This window comes from Oncorhynchus masou, chromosome 13, assembly GCF_036934945.1.
Source record: "Oncorhynchus masou masou isolate Uvic2021 chromosome 13, UVic_Omas_1.1, whole genome shotgun sequence".
NCBI classification, from domain to species: domain Eukaryota; kingdom Metazoa; phylum Chordata; class Actinopteri; order Salmoniformes; family Salmonidae; genus Oncorhynchus; species Oncorhynchus masou.
The window spans coordinates 6,068,447-6,089,280 of NC_088224.1; the positions used below are offsets into that span (position 1 = coordinate 6,068,447).

At 49.3% G+C, this 20,834-nt stretch overlaps 1 pseudogene; it reads left to right on the forward strand.

The window, feature by feature from the left end:
- The window catches only part of LOC135551678 (sodium-dependent lysophosphatidylcholine symporter 1-B-like), a 48,449-nt pseudogene extending 28,788 nt beyond the window's left edge, over positions 1-19,661 (forward strand).
- Positions 19,662-20,834: the final 1,173 nt, after the last annotated feature.

Genomic DNA, 20,834 nt, shown 5'->3' on the forward strand with positions numbered 1-20,834 from the left:
TGTCTCTCCAGGCCTCTTGGTCCCCCTCAGGTTCTCTGGTAGGCTATTCCAGAGGCTGGGGGCATAGTAACGAGAGGCTGTCTCTCCAGGCCTCTTGGTCCCCCTCAGGTTCTCTGGTAGGCTATTCCAGAGGCTGGGGGCATAGTAACTAGAGGCTGTCTCTCCAGGCCTCTTGGTCCCCCTCAGGTTCTCTGGTAGGCTATTCCAGAGGCTGGGGGCATAGTAACTAGAGGCTGTCTCTCCAGGCCTCTTGGTCCCCCTCAGGTTCTCTGGTAGGCTATTCCAGAGGCTGGGGGCATAGTAACTAGAGGCTGTCTCTCCAGGCCTCTTGGTCCCCCTCAGGTTCTCTGGTAGGCTATTCCAGAGGCTGGGGGCATAGTAACTAGAGGCTGTCTCTCCAGGCCTCTTGGTCCCCCTCAGGTTCTCTGGTAGAATATTCCAGAGGCTGGGGGCATAGTAACTAGAGGCTGTCTCTCCAGGCCTCTTGGTCCCCCTCAGGTTCTCTGGTAGAATATTCCAGAGGCTGGGGGCATAGTAACTAGAGGCTGTCTCTCCAGGCCTCTTGGTCCCCCTCAGGTTCTCTGGTAGGCTATTCCAGAGGCTGGGGGCATAGTAACTAGAGGCTGTCTCTCCAGGCCTCTTGGCCCCCCTCAGGTTCTCTGGCAGGCTATTCTACAGGCTGGGGGCATAGTAACTAGAGGCTGTCTCTCCAGGCCTCTTGGTCCCCCTCAGGTTCTCTGGCAGGCTATTCTACAGGCTGGGGGCACAGTAACTAGAGGCTGTCTCTCCAGGCCTCTTGGTCCCCCTCATGTTCTCTGGTAGGCTATTCCAGAGGCTGGGGGCATAGTAACTAGAGGCTGTCTCTCCAGGCCTCTTGGTCCCCCTCATGTTCTCTGGTAGGCTATTCCAGAGGCTGGGGGCATAGTAACTAGAGGCTGTCTCTCCAGGCCTCTTGGCCCCCTCAAGTTCTCTGGTAGGCTATTCCAGAGGCTGGGGGCATAGTAACTAGAGGCTGTCTCTCCAGGCCTCTGTTGGTCCCCCTCAAGTTCTCTGGTAGGCTATTCCAGAGGCTGGGGGCATAGTAACTAGAGGCTGTCTCTCCATGCCTCTTGGTCCCTCGGCTTTGAGGTAGTTTAAATGTATTCTAAAACTAACAGGCAGCTGGTACAGAGACCTTAAAACCGGTGTAATGTGTTCTCTCTGTCTGGTCTTGGTCAGTACCTGTGCTGCAGCATTCTGTATGTTTTACAGTACAGAGACCTTAAAACCAGTGTAATGTGTTCTCTGTCTGGTCTTGGTCAGTACCCTGCAGCATTCTGTATGTTTTACAGTACAGAGACCTTAAAACCAGTGTAATGTGTTCTCTCTGTCTGGTCTTGGTCAGTACCTGTGCTGCAACATTCTGTATGTTTTGTAGTTGACCAATGTCTTTCTTGGGTAGACCAGACAGGAGAGCATCACAGTAGTCAAGCCTGCTTGTAATATAAGCTGACCTCCTATTGGCTGTTCTCTGTGTTTACTGTCCTATAGTCTACTGACCTCCTATTGGCTGTTCTCTCTGTTTACTGTCCTGTTGTCTACTGACCTCCTATTGGCTGTTCTCTCTGTGTACTGTCCTATAGTCTACTGACCTCCTATTGGCTGTTCTCTCTGTGTACTGTCCTATAGTCTACTGACCTCCTATTGGCTGTTCTCTCTGTTTACTGTCCTATAGTCTACTGACCTCCTATTGGCTGTTCTCTCTGTTTACTGTCCTGTAGTCTACTGACCTCCTATTGGCTGTTCTCTCTGTGTACTGTCCTGTAGTCTACTGACCTCCTATTGGCTGTTCTCTCTGTTTACTGTTCTGTAGTCTACTAACCTGCTGTCTCTCTACTAAATGTTTGCGACAAAGCTAGTCTTTTGCATATATATATTACAACTACGGTTCCTACAGTCCTCTAAGCTCCTGTCCCTCTCTACTGTCACAGAAAACGGCCTACAATATAGCCTCCGGTGTCATCTGTTCCATCTACGTGCTCTGTGCCGTGGTGCTGTTCTTCGGCTGTCCAAGGAGAAGAAAGGTAACTGCAGGGTGACCATTTTATTTATCCAGCCCTCAAATCAACAAACCCCCTTTCAAAAAAATAAAATAATGTAATGTGTTAACTTTTGGTCGCTTAACGTTCCATGTTCCTATTATATAATGATGAGCTCGTGGGAATTCCCCAATGGCCTGACATTATTCTAAACAAGCCCCACTCCCTTATGTAGATGTTATTGAGATCGACAGTGTGGTGTGATGACGATGGGCTGTGACCAGGTACACAGTTTCTGTCTCATGTGACTATGGCCCGATGGGCTGTGACCAGAGTGGCTTGATGCTCTAACAGATGAGCTGTGACCAGGGTGGCTTGATGCTCTAACAGATGAGCTGTGACCAGGGTGGCTTGATGCTCTAACAGATGGGCTGTGACCAGGGTGGCTTGATGCTCTAACAGATGGGCTGTGACCAGGGTGGCTTGATGCTCTAACAGATGGGCTGTGACCAGGGTGGCTTGATGCTCTAACAGATGGGCTGTGACCAGGGTGGCTTGATGCTCTAACAGATGGGCTGTGACCAGGGTGGCTTGATGCTCTAACAGATGAGCTGTGACCAGGGTGGCTTGATGCTCTAACAGATGGGCTGTGACCAGGGTGGCTTGATGCTCTAACAGATGAGCTGTGACCAGGGTGGCTTGATGCTCTAATAGATGAGCTGTGACCAGGGTGGCTTGATGCTCTAACAGATGAGCTGTGACCAGGGTGGCTTGATGCTCTAACAGATGGGCTGTGACCACGGTGGCTTGATGCTCTAACAGATGAGCTGTGACCAGGGTGGCTTGATGCTCTAACAGATGAGCTGTGACCAGGGTGGCTTGATGCTCTAACAGATGGGCTGTGACCAGGGTGGCTTGATGCTCTAACAGATGGGCTGTGACCAGGGTGGCTTGATGCTCTAACAGATGGGCTGTGACCAGGGTGGCTTGATGCTCTAACAGATGAGCTGTGACCAGGGTGGCTTGATGCTCTAACAGATGAGCTGTGACCAGGGTGGCTTGATGCTCTAACAGATGGGCTGTGACCAGGGTGGCTTGATGCTCTAACTGATGAGCTGTGACCAGGGTGGCTTGATGCTCTAACAGATGGGCTGTGACCAGGGTGGCTTGATGCTCTAACAGATGAGCTGTGACCAGGGTGGCTTGATGCTCTAACAGATGAGCTGTGACCAGGGTGGCTTGATGCTCTAACAGATGGGCTGTGACCACGGTGGCTTGATGCTCTAACAGATGAGCTGTGACCAGGGTGGCTTGATGCTCTAACAGATGGGCTGTGACCAGGGTGGCTTGATGCTCTAACAGATGGGCTGTGACCAGGGTGGCTTGATGCTCTAACAGATGGGCTGTGACCAGGGTGGCTTGATGTTCTAACTGATGAGCTGTGACCAGGGTGGCTTGATGCTCTAACAGATGAGCTGTGACCAGGGTGGCTTGATGCTCTAACAGATGGGCTGTGACCACGGTGGCTTGATGCTCTAACAGATGAGCTGTGACCAGGGTGGCTTGATGCTCTAACAGATGGGCTGTGACCAGGGTGGCTTGATGCTCTAACAGATGGGCTGTGACCAGGGTGGCTTGATGCTCTAACAGATGGGCTGTGACCAGGGTGGCTTGATGCTCTAACAGATGAGCTGTGACCAGGGTGGCTTGATGCTCTAACAGATGAGCTGTGACCAGGGTGGCTTGATGCTCTAACAGATGAGCTGTGACCAGGGTGGCTTGATGCTCTAACAGATGAGCTGTGACCAGGGTGGCTTGATGCTCTAACAGATGGGCTGTGACCATGGTGGCTTGATGCTCTAACAGATGAGCTGTGACCAGGGTGGCTTGATGCTCTAACAGATGGGCTGTGACCATGGTGGCTTGATGCTCTAACAGATGAGCTGTGACCAGGGTGGCTTGATGCTCTAACAGATGAGCTGTGACCAGGGTGGCTTGATGCTCTAACAGATGAGCTGTGACCAGGGTGGCTTGATGCTCTAACAGATGAGCTGTGACCAGGGTGGCTTGATGCTCTAACAGATGAGCTGTGACCAGGGTGGCTTGATGCTCTAACAGATGAGCTGTGACCAGGGTGGCTTGATGCTCTAACAGATGGGCTGTGACCAGGGTGGCTTGATGCTCTAACAGATGAGCTGTGACCAGGGTGGCTTGATGCTCTAACAGATGAGCTGTGACCAGGGTGGCTTGATGCTCTAACAGATGAGCTGTGACCAGGGTGGCTTGATGCTCTAACAGATGGGCTGTGACCAGGGTGGCTTGATGCTCTAACAGATGGGCTGTGACCATGGTGGCTTGATGCTCTAACAGATGAGCTGTGACCAGGGTGGCTTGATGCTCTAACAGATGGGCTGTGACCAGGGTGGCTTGATGCTCTAACAGATGAGCTGTGACCAGGGTGGCTTGATGCTCTAACAGATGGGCTGTGACCAGGGTGGCTTGATGCTCTAACAGATGGGCTGTGACCAGGGTGGCTTGATGCTCTAACAGATGAGCTGTGACCAGGGTGGCTTGATGCTCTAACAGATGAGCTGTGACCAGGGTGGCTTGATGCTCTAACAGATGAGCTGTGACCAGGGTGGCTTGATGCTCTAACAGATGGGCTGTGACCAGGGTGGCTTGATGCTCTAACAGATGAGCTGTGACCAGGGTGGCTTGATGCTCTAACAGATGGGCTGTGACCAGGGTGGCTTGATGCTCTAACAGATGAGCTGTGACCAGGGTGGCTTGATGCTCTAACAGATGGGCTGTGACCAGGGTGGCTTGATGCTCTAACAGATGGGCTGTGACCAGGGTGGCTTGATGCTCTAACAGATGGGCTGTGACCAGGGTGGCTTGATGCTCTAACAGATGAGCTGTGACCAGGGTGGCTTGATGCTCTAACAGATGGGCTGTGACCAGGGTGGCTTGATGCTCTAACAGATGAGCTGTGACCAGGGTGGCTTGATGCTCTAACAGATGGGCTGTGACCCAGGGTGGCTTGATGCTCTAACAGATGAGCTGTGACCAGGGTGGCTTGATGCTCTAACAGATGAGCTGTGACCAGGGTGGCTTGATGCTCTAACAGATGGGCTGTGACCAGGGTGGCTTGATGCTCTAACAGATGGGCTGTGACCAGGGTGGCTTGATGCTCTAACAGATGGGCTGTGACCACGGTGGCTTGATGCTCTAACAGATGAGCTGTGACCAGGGTGGCTTGATGCTCTAACAGATGGGCTGTGACCCAGGGTGGCTTGATGCTCTAACAGATGGGCTGTGACCAGGGTGGCTTGATGCTCTAACAGATGAGCTGTGACCAGGGTGGCTTGATGCTCTAACAGATGGGCTGTGACCAGGGTGGCTTGATGCTCTAACAGATGAGCTGTGACCAGGGTGGCTTGATGCTCTAACAGATGGGCTGTGACCAGGGTGGCTTGATGCTCTAACAGATGAGCTGTGACCAGGGTGGCTTGATGCTCTAACAGATGAGCTGTGACCAGGGTGGCTTGATGCTCTAACAGATGGGCTGTGACCAGGGGGCTTGATGCTCTAACAGATGAGCTGTGACCAGGGGGCTTGATGCTCTAACAGATGGGCTGTGACCAGGGGGCTTGATGCTCTAACAGATGGGCTGTGACCAGGGTGGCTTGATGCTCTAACAGATGGGCTGTGACCAGGGTGGCTTGATGCTCTAACAGATGGGCTGTGACCAGGGTGGCTTGATGCTCTAACAGATGGGCTGTGACCAGGGTGGCTTGATGCTCTAACAGATGAGCTGTGACCAGGGTGGCTTGATGCTCTAACAGATGAGCTGTGACCAGGGTGGCTTGATGCTCTAACAGATGGGCTGTGACCAGGGTGGCTTGATGCTCTAACAGATGGGCTGTGACCAGGGTGGCTTGATGCTCTAACAGATGAGCTGTGACCAGGGTGGCTTGATGCTCTAACAGATGAGCTGTGACCAGGGTGGCTTGATGCTCTAACAGATGAGCTGTGACCAGGGTGGCTTGATGCTCTAACAGATGGGCTGTGACCAGGGGGCTTGATGCTCTAACAGATGAGCTGTGACCAGGGGGCTTGATGCTCTAACAGATGGGCTGTGACCAGGGGGCTTGATGCTCTAACAGATGAGCTGTGACCAGGGGGGCTTGATGCTCTAACAGATGAGCTGTGACCAGGGTGGCTTGATGCTCTAACAGATGAGCTGTGACCAGGGTGGCTTGATGCTCTAACAGATGAGCTGTGACCAGGGGGCTTGATGCTCTAACAGATGAGCTGTGACCAGGGTGGCTTGATGCTCTAACAAATGAGCTCGTAGGAAACATACTTGTCAGCTGCTGATTTGACCTCCATTATGAGAAGTTCTGAAATAACTGAATATGTTGTATAATAGTTATTTTGTGGTGTGTGTGTGTGGCATTCATCCTCCTCGATCTGATTCTCCTAATATTTGTTAAAATTATTTTAGAAATGTATATTATCATCATCAAATTCAACTCTCATGAGATGGAAGGGTGTCCTGAAGTTTAAACACATATAGGTCAACTTTTGTTTTGTTACAACGTCATCTCCCTCCCTCCAGAGTCGTCTCGCCCCGGTCAGAGCGCATGTCGTTCTGGGAGGGTATCAGGCTGGTGATGGGTCACGGACCTTACGCCAAGCTGGTGATGGGCTTCCTCTTCACCTCACTGGCCTTCATGGTGACTATATACAGTATATCTCTCTCTCTCTCTTATTTATTTAATCTAGATTGCAAGGCTGATTTACACTTGTCAGCAACGAGTGAATGAAGTTGCCAGATCCACTAATTTGAAGTGGTGTCCACATACTGTACTTTTTTTTTTATTTTTTATTTAACTAGGCAAGTCAGTTAAGAACAAATTCTTATTTTCAATGATGGCCTAGGAACAGTGGGTTAACTGCCTGTTCAGGGGCAGAACAACAGATTTGTACCTTGTCAGCTCGGGGTTTGAACTCGCAACCTTCCGGTTACTAGTCCAACGCTCTAACCACTAGGCTTCCCTGCCACCCCAGGGTAGCCTAGTGTGTTTCACTCACTCACTCACTCACTCACTCACTCACTCACTCACTCACCAAAGACTACACATCATCATTAGTTTCCACTTCCTGGTAGAAAGAGGAAACGTGTCTTGTTTTTATAAATATCATCTGGCCTTTAAATAATATCGTAGTTTGTGACCATAAATGTCTTCTACCCGTAAAGTTATAGCCCAACCATAAAGCTAACGTTCAATATACTCTAATGCTTGGAAAGGCTATCTGCCACCATTCAGCTGTGTGTGTGTGTGTGTGTGTGTGTGTGTGTGTGTGTGTGTGTTTATTTATATGGTCTCTGGGGTACGCTGTTCCTCGTGTTAGAGAGTCTTCAGCCAGCGAGCCTGTACGCTCGGTCTGAGGTGTGTGTGTGTGTGTGTGTGTGTGTGTGTGTGTAGGGTCTAACTGAGCGTGTCTCACTCCGTCTCTCTCTCTCAGCTACTGGAAGGGAACTTTGCTCTGTTCTGCTGCTACACTCTGGGCTTAAGGAACGACTTCCAGAACATTCTACTGGTCATCATGGTGAGGACACACACACACACACTGCCTATTGATTTAAAGTGTGAATGGCCTTGTTCTTTACAGATGATACAGATTGAGACTCTTCTCCTACGTCACTTACTGACCTTTAGAGAGAGAGAGAGAGAGAGAGAGAGAGAGAGAGAGAGAGAGAGAGAGAGAGAGAGAGAGAGAGAGAGAGAGAGAGAGAGAGAGAGAGAGAGAGAGAGAGAGAGAGAGAGAGAGAGAGAGAGAGAGAGAGAGAGAGATATTTTCTCTATACAAAATAGCTTCCTCTCTCAGGTTGTTGTCCAGTCAGTCTGTCTCTATGGTAGCCAGTGACTTGTAGCTTCTCATTACTTTGATGTGTGATCACATTCACTGACCTGGTCTGAATACCAGCCTGTTCCCACAGACCATTTTTACCACTGCTGTAAAGACCCTAGACGGGCGCCTCTCTCTCAGCCCTCTCTTAGAAATATACGGTTAAATGGGGGGGGGGGGGGATTAGCTTCGCTGACATGCTTTCATCCCTCTCTTCTCAGTCATATGATTTTAAAACGACTTAAGTGAAGGATTTAAATCCTAATGTAACTGAGTGAGTTTGGCAGTCGGACACATGACCTTCCTATGAAGGCATGAGGCATATGAATGAACTGGTCAGTGGGTTTGAAAAGCTTAGTAATTCAATAAATTAAAATGGGAAAAATGGCTGCCTTAATATCCTTTTCTTTTATGTACCATATTAGTCCTGGTCCTTCTAGAAATACTGTTAGTAGTTACAGTTAATGAAGGCAAACGAGACCTTAACCCGGGGGGGGGGGGCAAACGAGGCCTTAACCCAGGGGGGACCTCAACCCGGGGGGGCGAACGAGGCCTCAACCCGGGGGGGCAAACGAGGCCTTAACCCGGGGGAGGCAAACGAGGCCTTAACCCGGGGGGGGCAAACGAGGCCTTAACCCGGGGGCAAGCGAGGCCTTAACCCGGGGAGGCAAACGAGGCCTTAACCCGGGGGGCAAACGAGGCCTTAACCCAGGGGGCGAACGAGGCCTCAACCCGGGGGGGGCGGGGAGGCCTCAACCCGGGGGGGGGCAAACGAGGCCTTAACCCGGGGGAGGCAACGAGGCCTTAACCCGGGGGGGCAACGAGGCCTTAACCCGGGGGCGAACGAGGCCTTAACCCGGGGGGGAACGAGGCCTTAACCCGGGGGAGGCAACGAGGCCTTAACCCGGGGGGGCAAGCGAGGCCTTAACCCAGGGGGGCGAACGAGGCCTCAACCCGGGGGCGAACGAGGCCTCAACCCGGGGGGGGGCAACGAGGCCTTAACCCGGGGAGGCAAACGAGGCCTTAACCCGGGGGGGGGCAAACGAGGCCTTAACCCGGGGGCGAACGGGCCTCAACCGGGGGCGAACGAGGCCTCAACCCGGGGGCAAACGAGGCCTTAACCCGGGGGCGAGGGCCTTAACCCGGGGAAACGAGGCCTTAACCCGGGGGGGGGAAACGAGGCCTTAACCCGGGGGGCAAACGAGGCCTTAACCCGGGGGGCGAACGAGGCCTCAACCCGGGGGCGAACGAGGCCTCAACCCGGGGGGGCAACGAGGCCTTAACCCGGGGGAGGCAACGAGGCCTTAACCCGGGGGAGGGGCCTTAACCCGGGGGGGGGGCGACGAGGCCTTAACCAACCCGGGGGGGGGCAAACGAGGCCTTAACCCGGGGGGGCAAACGAGGCCTTAACCCGGGGGGCGAACGAGGCCTTAACCCGGGGGGCAACGAGGCCTTAACCCGGGGGAAACGAGGCCTTAACCCGGGGGGGGGAAACGAGGCCTTAACCCGGGGGCGGGCGAGGCCTTAACCCGGGGGGAGCAAACGAGACCTGCAGAGCTTTTTTGCCATTCGCTTAATTTTTACCCACGATATTCCGCCGTTCTGGTGGCCGTGTTCCCTCACACAGCCCACCCGCCCTTCTCCCGACTGACGACATTAAAACTGTCGAAAGCAAGATGCTTTTTTTGTTGTTGTAGCTATTAAGTAGTAAATTCCCAGATGCCCAATAAAAAAAAATACAATACAGACATTAAGCTGGAATTGTGTAGTAATGTGAATAGATGTTCACCAGTAGGCGTGTCCCCTAACTCTGCTCATCACTACTCAAATTACACCATCACTACTGACTTACCACTCATGTATGTAGTAGAAAATAAGTAGTGAATCAACAAATTATTGAGTGGAACTTGTGAGGTTGTAATGAATAGTAAGTTAGTCGTTTTGAGGTTGTGGTGATATACTGCCATCTGGTGGCGACTTCAAACAATTGCATTATAGGAACTATTTCAGAAATTGATGGTCCTTGAACATAAATATTAGTCCTTGGAAAAAGTACTTAGAAAGACCTTGAATTGGACCACTGTCTGTACGAACCCTTTACTGTTGTGCCTTGCCAGTCTGTTTGTGCTATTATTCCACTTTTTGTACTGTCTGTGCAAATACTGTTGTGTTCAGAACATGGTCTATTCACACAGTTTTTTTTTATTGTAGACTATGCAAATGTTTGTGATACTGGAAGGAGAGAGATTTGACAGGCAGCGAAGTGCAGACAGTTCAGGGGAAAGCAGATTCACCTTGATGTGGTATTGCCAGGAAGCAGAACAAGCATTGTGAAGATGTCTATGAGATGCAGTCCACACACACACACACACACACACACACACACACACACACACACACACACACACACACACACACACACACAGCTAGAAAGAGGACACAGACAAAGTGAAGTCACTCTTGAGATTACTGGATTTACAGCAGGTACTTTCCTTGCAGTATAAACTCCACTCCAACTATGTAGCAGTATAACTTTAGACCGTCCCCTCGCCCATTACCCGGGCGCGAACCAGGGACCCTCTGCACACATCAACAACAGTCACCCACGAAGCATCGTTACCCATCGCTCCACAAAAGCCACGGCCCTTGCAGAGCAAAGGGGGAACTACTACTTCAAGGTCTCAGAGCAAGTGACGTCACCGATTGAAACGCTAACTAAGCTAGCCGTTTCACATCCGTTACACACACACACACACACACACACACACACACACACACACACACACACACACACACACACACACACACACACACACACACACACACACACACACACACACACACACACACACACACACACACACAATGTTAACGTATTCTTAAACAAACACATCCAAAAAGAAGGGGAAACGACTGGCATCCTAGTGGCGCCCATAGAGGGTCAATGTTTGACCTCTTATTGGCTAAACCATAAAGCCAGAGGTCCATCGGATGTTGACCCAATGCAGGAATGTGCCTATTAAAATGTCCACTGGATTGTTTTGTGAAGCATCCTGCAATTCCTACCTCTGCTGTGTCGTTACGGGTTGCTTGGCTACCCGGCCAAACGCTACTCCACGCCCACAGATGTTTGTTTATTTTCCGCTATGTGGCTGGATCTGAGTCCCTCCCCGCTGATTTCAAGACTGCAAACCCATTCTAATCGTTCTGATTTGTCCCATGAACAAAACTGGTGGGGTTGGGTCAGAGCCAGAACGTGGGTAAAGGGGGCATTTTTTAGAAACTGTGTTATAGACTTTGATACTGATTTGGTTACAGATGATCCAATCGCTGATGACTTTCTCTCGTAGCTTCAACACTGACGTAAACAACTTTTCCGATTGAGTCGTCAGGCTCAGTGATGGGTTTGATTGAGTCGTCAGGCTCAGTGATGGGTTTGATTGAGTCGTCAGGCTCAGTGATGGGTTTGATTGAGTCGTCAGGCTCAGTGATGGGTTTGATTGAGTCGTCAGGCTCAGTGATGGGTTTGATTGAGTCGTCAGGCTCAGTGATGGGTTTGATTGAGTCGTCAGGCTCAGTGATGGGTTCGATTGAGTCGTCAGGCTCAGTGATGGGTTCGATTGTCAGGCTCAGTGATAGGTTTGATTGAGTCGTCAGGCTCAGTGATGGGTTTGATTGAGTCTCAGGCTCAGTGATGGGTTCGATTGAGTTCAGGCTCAGTGATGGGTTTGATTGAGTCGTCAGGCTCAGTGATGGGTTCGATTGGCTCAGGCTCAGTGATGGGTTTGATTCAGGCTCAGTGATGGGTTCGATTGAGTCGTCAGGCTCAGTGATGGGTTCGATGAGTCGTCAGGCTCAGTGATGGGTTCGATTGAGTCGTCAGGCTCAGTGATGGGTTCGATTGAGTCGTCAGGCTCAGTGATGGGTTTGATTGAGTCGTCAGGCTCAGTGATGGGTTTGATTGAGTCGTCAGGCTCAGTGATGGGTTTGATTGAGTCGTCAGGCTCAGTGATGGGTTCGATTGAGTCGTCAGGTGATGGGTGGATTAGAGAGGTTGAGAATGTCTTCCTTAGGGAAGACTGATAAATCCCCAAAAACACAAACCAGACAGTGCTGATGGGGGTTTTTGTAGTCTGCCACATAACATGTTCCAAAGACTGAAGGTGGCATAACGGCTACATCTCTAACGGAACCCTATTCCTTTAATGGTCGAAAGTTGTGCCCCATCAAGCAATTCGGGTTCCATTTGAGACTCGACCGTTCTCTTGGCACGTAGGCTAAAGTTGAAACGGACTGGAACCCTAGCCAGGTCATTGAAGTAAATATGGCAACAGAAACATCCTTACTCAACTAGAAACACAACAATTTTTCCATTTTGTCTTGACTAAACCCCATTTCTTTGTCTTGTTTTCTCTCCAGCTCGCCGCGACGCTCACCATCCCCTTCTGGCAGTGGTTCCTCACCAAGTTTGGCAAGAAGACAGCTGTGTACATCGGCACCTCTGTAAGACTTAGCATACCCTCAGAATGATCACAAAATGCCTTAGTCCATGGAGGCTTTATTAGGGCTGCGGATGCGGAGACTCTGGAGGTAACTTCTTTCATGCAAAGCCTGACATTGGAAAGGCACCTTAACATGCTTCAGATTGGCTGTCGGCTTAACTCCGCTATCCGCTTCTCAGATCCGCTGGCTCAGCTAGCCGAACTCCACTAGCCGAACTCCGCTAGCCGAACTCCGCTAGCCGATCTCCGCTAGCCGAACTCCGCTAGCCGAACTCCGCTAGCCGAACTCCGCTAGCCGAACTCCGCTAGCCGAGCCGATCTCAGCTAGCCGAACTCCGCTAGCCGAACTCCGCTAGCCGAACTCCGCTAGCCGAGCCGATCTCAGCTAGCCGAACTCCGCTAGCCGAACTCAGCTAGCCAATCCGAACAAGTGTGCTCGCATACTCCCTTAAAAGACCTTTGCTTGAAAAAAATGAGAAAAAGGCGGTAATGGTACTGTTTGTCCATTTTGAGACACTGTAGCCAGTATACACTTCCTAAACAATTGTCTCAAGAAATCGGACATTAATTTGTACGTTATTTGCCGAGGTCGCGCAATATTACATCTATCTAAACGAGTCGTCTCTTGTTAAATGACAACTGAAGAAACCCTACTGTTTCACAGACGAAGAGGCGTAGACTTGGGCTCTGAAAAATCCCCCACCGAAGTCCAAAACCGTCACAAAATGTCGTCATAATAAATGAACAAAACACGTTTGCATGCGGATGTCTTTCAAGGAAGACCAAGCATCTCCAGGTCATTTGTATCTCAAGGACCACGTTAAATGGATACTTCAGGATTTTTGCAATTTTTTTAAAACATTTTATTTCACTAGACAAGTTAATTAAGAACAAATTCTTATTTGCAATGAAGGCCTACCCCGCCCAAACCCTAACCCGGACGTCGCTGGGCCAATGGTGCACCGCCCTATGGGACTCCCAATCACGGCCGGTTGTGATACAGCCTGGATACTTATGTAAATGTGATATTTCAGTTTTTTATACATTTGCAAAAAAAAAACTAAAAACCTGTTTTTGCTTTGTCATTATGGGGTATTGTGTGTAAATTGATGAAGGATTCTGTGTACATCCTTGGTGAATGATGTTTTCTCTCCTCTCTGCAGTCTGTGATCCCCTTTATGATCCTGGTGGTGTGTGTGAAGAGTAATCTCATCATTACCTACCTGGTGTCGTTCGCTGCCGGGGTCGGAGTCGCAGCTGCCTTCCTGTTGCCATGGTGAGTTGTTGCCAGATGTGGTGGTTGTTACTGACTCTCTGTCTCTGTCTCTAGGTCCATGTTGCCAGATGTGGAGGATGTTACTGACTCTCTGTCTCTAGGTCCATGTTGCCAGATGTGGTGGATGTTACTGACTCTCTGTCTCTGTCTCCAGGTCCAGGTTGCCAGATGTGGTGGTTGTTACTGACTCTCTGTCTCTGTCTCTAGGTCCATGTTGCCAGATGTGGAGGATGTTACTGACTCTCTGTCTCTGTCTCTAGGTCCATGTTGCCAGATGTGGAGGATGTTACTGACTCTCTGTCTCCAGGTCCATGTTGCCAGATGTGGTGGATGTTACTGACTCTCTGTCTCTGTCTCTAGGTCCATGTTGCCAGATGTGGAGGATGTTACTGACTCTCTGTCTCTGTCTCTAGGTCCATGTTGCCAGATGTGGTGGATGTTACTGACTCTCTGTCTCTGTCTCTAGGTCCATGTTGCCAGATGTGGTGGATGTTACTGACTCTCTGTCTCTGTCTCTAGGTCCATGTTGCCAGATGTGGAGGATGTTACTGACTCTCTGTCTCCAGGTCCATGTTGCCAGATGTGGAGGATGTTACTGACTCTCTGTCTCTGTCTCTAGGTCCATGTTGCCAGATGTGGAGGATGTTACTGACTCTCTGTCTCTGTCTCCAGGTCCATGTTGCCAGATGTGGTGGATGTTACTGACTCTCTGTCTCTGTCTCTAGGTCCATGTTGCCAGATGTGGAGGATGTTACTGACTCTCTGTCTCTAGGTCCATGTTGCCAGATGTGGTGGATGTTACTGACTCTCTGTCTCTAGGTCCATGTTGCCAGATGTGGAGGATGTTACTGACTCTCTGTCTCTGTCTCCAGGTCCATGTTGCCAGATGTGGTGATTGTTACTGACTCTCTGTCTCTGTCTCCAGGTCCATGTTGCCAGATGTGGAGGATGTTACTGACTCTCTGTCTCTGTCTCCAGGTCCATGTTGCCAGATGTGGTGGATGTTACTGACTCTCTGTCTCTGTCTCCAGGTCCATGTTGCCAGATGTGGAGGATGTTACTGACTCTCTGTCTCCAGGTCCATGTTGCCAGATGTGGTGGATGTTACTGACTCTCTGTCTCTGTCTCTAGGTCCATGTTGCCAGATGTGGAGGATGTTACTGACTCTCTGTCTCCAGGTCCATGTTGCCAGATGTGGTGGATGTTACTGACTCTCTGTCTCTGTCTCTAGGTCCATGTTGCCAGATGTGGAGGATGTTACTGACTCTCTGTCTCTGTCTCCAGGTCCATGTTGCCAGATGTGGAGGATGTTAATGACTCTCTGTCTCTGTCTCCAGGTCCATGTTGCCAGATGTGGAGGATGTTACTGACTCTCTGTCTCTGTCTCTAGGTCCATGTTGCCAGATGTGCCAGGTCCATGTTGCCAGATGTGGTGGATGTTAATGACTCTCTGTCTCTGTCTCCAGGTCCATGTTGCCAGATGTGGAGGTTGTTACTGACTCTCTGTCTCTGTCTCCAGGTCCATGTTGCCAGATGTGGTGGTTGTTACTGACTCTCTGTCTCCAGGTCCATGTTGCCAGATGTGGAGGATGTTACTGACTCTCTGTCTCCAGGTCCATGTTGCCAGATGTGGTGGATGTTACTGACTCTCTGTCTCTGTCTCTAGGTCCATGTTGCCAGATGTGGAGGATGTTACTGACTCTCTGTCTCTGTCTCTAGGTCCATGTTGCCAGATGTGGTGGATGTTACTGACTCTCTGTCTCTGTCTCTAGGTCCATGTTGCCAGATGTGGTGGATGTTACTGACTCTCTGTCTCTGTCTCTAGGTCCATGTTGCCAGATGTGGAGGATGTTACTGACTCTCTGTCTCCAGGTCCATGTTGCCAGATGTGGAGGATGTTACTGACTCTCTGTCTCTGTCTCTAGGTCCATGTTGCCAGATGTGGAGGATGTTACTGACTCTCTGTCTCTGTCTCCAGGTCCATGTTGCCAGATGTGGTGGATGTTACTGACTCTCTGTCTCTGTCTCTAGGTCCATGTTGCCAGATGTGGAGGATGTTACTGACTCTCTGTCTCTAGGTCCATGTTGCCAGATGTGGTGGATGTTACTGACTCTCTGTCTCTAGGTCCATGTTGCCAGATGTGGAGGATGTTACTGACTCTCTGTCTCCAGGTCCATGTTGCCAGATGTGGAGGATGTTACTGACTCTCTGTCTCTGTCTCCAGGTCCATGTTGCCAGACGTGGAGGTTGTTACTGACTCTCTGTCTCTGTCTCTAGGTCCATGTTGCCAGATGTGGAGGATGTTACTGACTCTCTGTCTCCAGGTCCATGTTGCCAGATGTGGTGATTGTTACTGACTCTCTGTCTCTGTCTCCAGGTCCATGTTGCCAGATGTGGAGGATGTTACTGACTCTCTGTCTCTGTCTCCAGGTCCATGTTGCCAGATGTGGTGGATGTTACTGACTCTCTGTCTCTGTCTCCAGGTCCATGTTGCCAGATGTGGTGGTTGTTACTGACTCTCTGTCTCCAGGTCCATGTTGCCAGATGTGGAGGATGTTACTGACTCTCTGTCTCCAGGTCCATGTTGCCAGATGTGGAGGATGTTACTGACTCTCTCTCTCTGTCTCTAGGTCCATGTTGCCAGATGTGGAGGATGTTACTGACTCTCTGTCTCCAGGTCCATGTTGCCAGATGTGGAGGATGTTACTGACTCTCTGTCTCCAGGTCCATGTTGCCAGTGTGGAGGATGTTACTGACTCTCTGTCTCTGTCTCTGGGTCCATGTTGCCAGATGTGGAGGATGTTACTGGCTCTCTGTCTCTGTCTCTAGGTCCATGTTGCCAGATGTGGTGGTTGTTAATGACTCTCTGTCTCTGTCTCTAGGTCCATGCTGCCACATGTTGCCAGATGTGGTGGATGTTAATGACTCTCTGTCTCTGTCTCCAGGTCCATGTTGCCAGATGTGGAGGATGTTACTGACTCTCTGTCTCTGTCTCTAGGTCCATGTTGCCAGACGTGGTAGATGACTTCCAGGTCCAGAACCCAGACTCTGGGTCACGAAGCCATCTTTTATTCCTTCTACGTCTTCTTCACCAAGTTTGCCTCTGGAATCTCTCTGGGGATCTCTACTCTCAGCTTGGAGTAAGTTTACCCTTCACAGATGGAGACTTTGGCCTCTTGAGGCCCCTTGTGGCCCCTTGCGGCCCCTTCGTGCTGTACATATTCGTTTAGATATCATCAGTCAGGAAGTTTTACTTTCCCAGTAAAAAAACACGAGGATGAGGCCAAAATCCCAGTTCAAAGCACAGGATTGCTTCTCCATCTGAATTAGTAATGTGTGTCACATGAACATCTTTGATCAAAGTCATGCGATTAAATTCCTTCCTCATGATTTCCTGCTTCTCCTTCACTCCACCTGTAGTTTTGCAGGGTATATGACTCGAGGTTGCACCCAGCCTGAGAACGTGGATATAACCCTGAAGGTTCTGGTCTCCGCGGCGCCCATAGGACTCCTTCTGATTGGCCTGGTCATATTCCGCTCTTATCCAATCGACGAAGAGAGGAGGCAGGGCAACAGGAAGCTGCTACAGGAGCAACGGTAAGACTTGCATGTCTGACTCTGGAACTCGGGCCTCGTACCCCAAGCATTTCCTGTGTGTATATATAACCGGATTGGATAGATATACCATAGGCATAGACCTGGAAATATTGCCAAATTGTTTACCATTATAAGATCACTTATTGCTTTCAGAAGCACTCACAGGGTTCAACGCTGTGTCCTGCGATGGCGCCAGTTCTAAATTATGTAACTTTTTTCCACCAATCTCCTGATTCACGTGGTACCTGCTTTAGCCGTGCTCCTGCTGTTCTGTTGGCCCGTTACTCACACAGCCCTCCCGCCATTCTCCCGAACGGCGTCACTAAGGGTGTGTTCGTAAATTCACTTCTGGTTATCTACTCCGATTTCAGAGCACTCTCGTCTGAGTGTACCAGAGCGCAGAACAACTGATTTACAAACGCTCAACACCCGTTGAATATGGCCAGTGCCAGTAAAAGTTGGCAAAAAAAAAGTTATTAAATTGCTGCCAACAGCACAGTTACAGTCACCAACGCTGTGGATAACATGACAACAGCCTAACCAGCTCTGCTGGTGGGAGTAAAATGGTCAGAGTGAGGTGTTCTCTCATTATGTGTCTGGAAGTGGCTAGTTACTGTTAGCCAGTTAGCTTGGGTGCTTGACTGCCGTTACTGTCAGAACGCTCAGAACAACCTCATTCCTCCGCCAGAGCTGGGCGCCGAACGCTCTGAGAGCGAAACGCTCTGAATTTACCAAGGACCCAGAGTGACCTCTGACAAGCTGGAGGCAATTTACGAACTCACTCTAAAGCTGCCGGTCGGAAGCAAGATGCTTTTTTTGTAGCTATTAAGTAGTAAATTCCCAAATGCCCAATAAAAAAATACAATACAGACATTAAGCTGGAATTGTGTAGTAATGTGAATAGATGTTCACCAGTAGGCGTGTCCCCTAACTCTGCTCATCACTACTCAAATTACACCATCACTACTGACTTACCACTCATGTATGTAGTAGAAAATAAGTAGTGAATCAACAAATTATTGAGTAGAACTTGTGAGGTTGTAATGAATAGTAAGTTAGTTGTTTTGAGGTTGTGGTAATATACTGCCATCTGGTGGCGACTTCAAACAATTGCATTATAGGAACTATTTCAGAAATTGATGGTCCTTGAACATAAATATTAGTCCTTGGAAAAAGTACTTGGAAAGACCTTGAAACCACTGTCTGTACAAACCCTTTACCCATAAAGGAGCCTGGGTGCCAGTCTGTTTGTGCTATTATTCCACTCCTTGTGTCTGTACAAACCCTTTACTCATAAAGGAGCCTGGGTGCCAGTCTGTTTGTGCTATTATTCCACTACTTGCCACTCCTTGCCATGCCTGATACCCAGGCTTTTCATCAAGTACATTTTGTTGTGAACTGTTCAGGTATATGGACTGCTTGTCTGTCGTGTGTAATCCCCGGGTCTCTCTGTTCTGTTCTCACAGGGAAAATGAGGCAGACTCCGAAACCGACTCAACAGAACTGACAAACATGCTGTAGGTTCTAGAACACTCATGGACCAATGGCGTGACTGATTGTTGCTTGCACTGGGTGGGGCTAATAATGAGGGCGGCTGGACCTATCACAAAGGCAACACTGCTTCCATCCAATCACACTGCTGCTTCAGATCTCTGAACTTAAAAGGATCACTAACACAAGACCCAAAACAGAAAATGTTTCTCAAACTGCAGTTCCGTATGGCAAGGAAGCATATGACTTCCTGGTTTAAGTCCCGCCCACTTCAGCTATGACTCATTGTCCCAACAGACGTCTCCCGCTCTGTTGTCAGTGTTGTTTCGGGGTCAAATCTAAAACGACAACCCATTTCCTTGTGCACTACACGGGGCTGTAACTGTCGTGAACTCCATGGGGACTTTTTACCGTGTGATTTGAGACGTAACCTTAATGTTATGGGTACAATGCATAGTACTGTCATTGTATATTGCCATAACTTTATCTATTGTAGGTATAACTTGAAAATCTCTAACGACTTTAGACAATGCACTAGAACAATTTACTACAACCCTCTTCTTCCAGGGTGAAGAAGAAGACTGTCGAAAGCTAAATAAGAGCCTTTTTATTCATTTGATGTTTTACTGGTATTGGTTACAAAAGCCAGACATTAAAAAAAAATATATATATTTTTTTTTTATTAGAATATTTCTACAACAATTTTGAATATCAAATGTTTCTACTAAGTGAATACAGACTTCAGTTTGGTACTGTCTTGACTGGTAGGACTACTGTACTGTCTTGACTCGTAAGACTACTGTACTGTCTTGACTGGTAGGACTACTGTACTGTCTTGACTGGTAGGACTACTGTACTGTCTTGACTGACTGGTACTGTCTTGACTGGTGGGACTACTGTACTGTCTTGACTGGTGGGACTACTGTACTGTCTTGACTGTTAGGACTACTGAACTGTCTTGACTGGTAGGACTACTGAACTGTCTTGACTGGTAGGACTACTGTACTGTCTTGACTGTTAGGACTACTGTACTGTCTTGACTGGTAGGACTACTGTACTGTCTTGACTGTTAGGACTACTGTACTGACTTGACTGGTAGGACTACTGTACTGTCTTGACTGTTAGGACTACTGACTGTCTTGACTGGAAGGGCTACTGTACTGTCTTGACTGGTAGGACTACTGTACTGTCTTGACTGGTAGGACTACTGTACTGTCTTGACTGGTAGGACTACTGTATTGTCTTGACTGGTAGGACTCTGTACTGTCGTGACTGTTAGGACTACTGAACTGTCTTGACTGGTTACTGAACTGTCTTGACTGACTACTGTACTGTCTTGACTGGTAGGACTACTGAACTGTCTTGACTGGTAGGACTACTGTACTGTCTTGACTGGTAGGACTACTGTACTGTCTTGACTGGTAGGACTACTGAACTGTCTTGACTGGTAGGGCTACTGTACTGTCTTGACTGGTAGGACTACTGTACTGTATTGACTGGTAGGACTACTGAACTGTCTTGACTGGTAGGGCTACTGTACTGTCTTGACTGGTAGGACTACTGTACTGTCTTGACTGGTAGGACTACTGTACTGTCTTGACTGGTAGGACTACTGTACTGTCTTGACTGAGGACTACTGTACTGTCTTGACTGGGCTACTGACTGTCTTGACTGGTGGACTACTGTCTTGACTGTTAGGGCTCTGACTACTTAGGGCTCTGACTACTTAGGGCTCTGACTACTTGACTCTGACTACTTAGGGCTCTGACTACTTAGGGCTCTGACTACTTAGGGCTCTGACTACTTAGGGCTCTGACTACTTAGGGCTCTGACTACTTAGGGCTCTGACTACTTTGTATTGTCTTAATCAGCTGCTTCTGATGTGTAATATTGTCGTCCTGTTAGTCCCAGTATCTGCATACTGTTAATTCAACACTTTTTTCCTTTTCTAAATATGTACATAAACAAAACCAACAATGTCTGCAATAAGTTTGATTTGTATAATTTAGTTCCGTGTAAGACCTTGTCTGCTG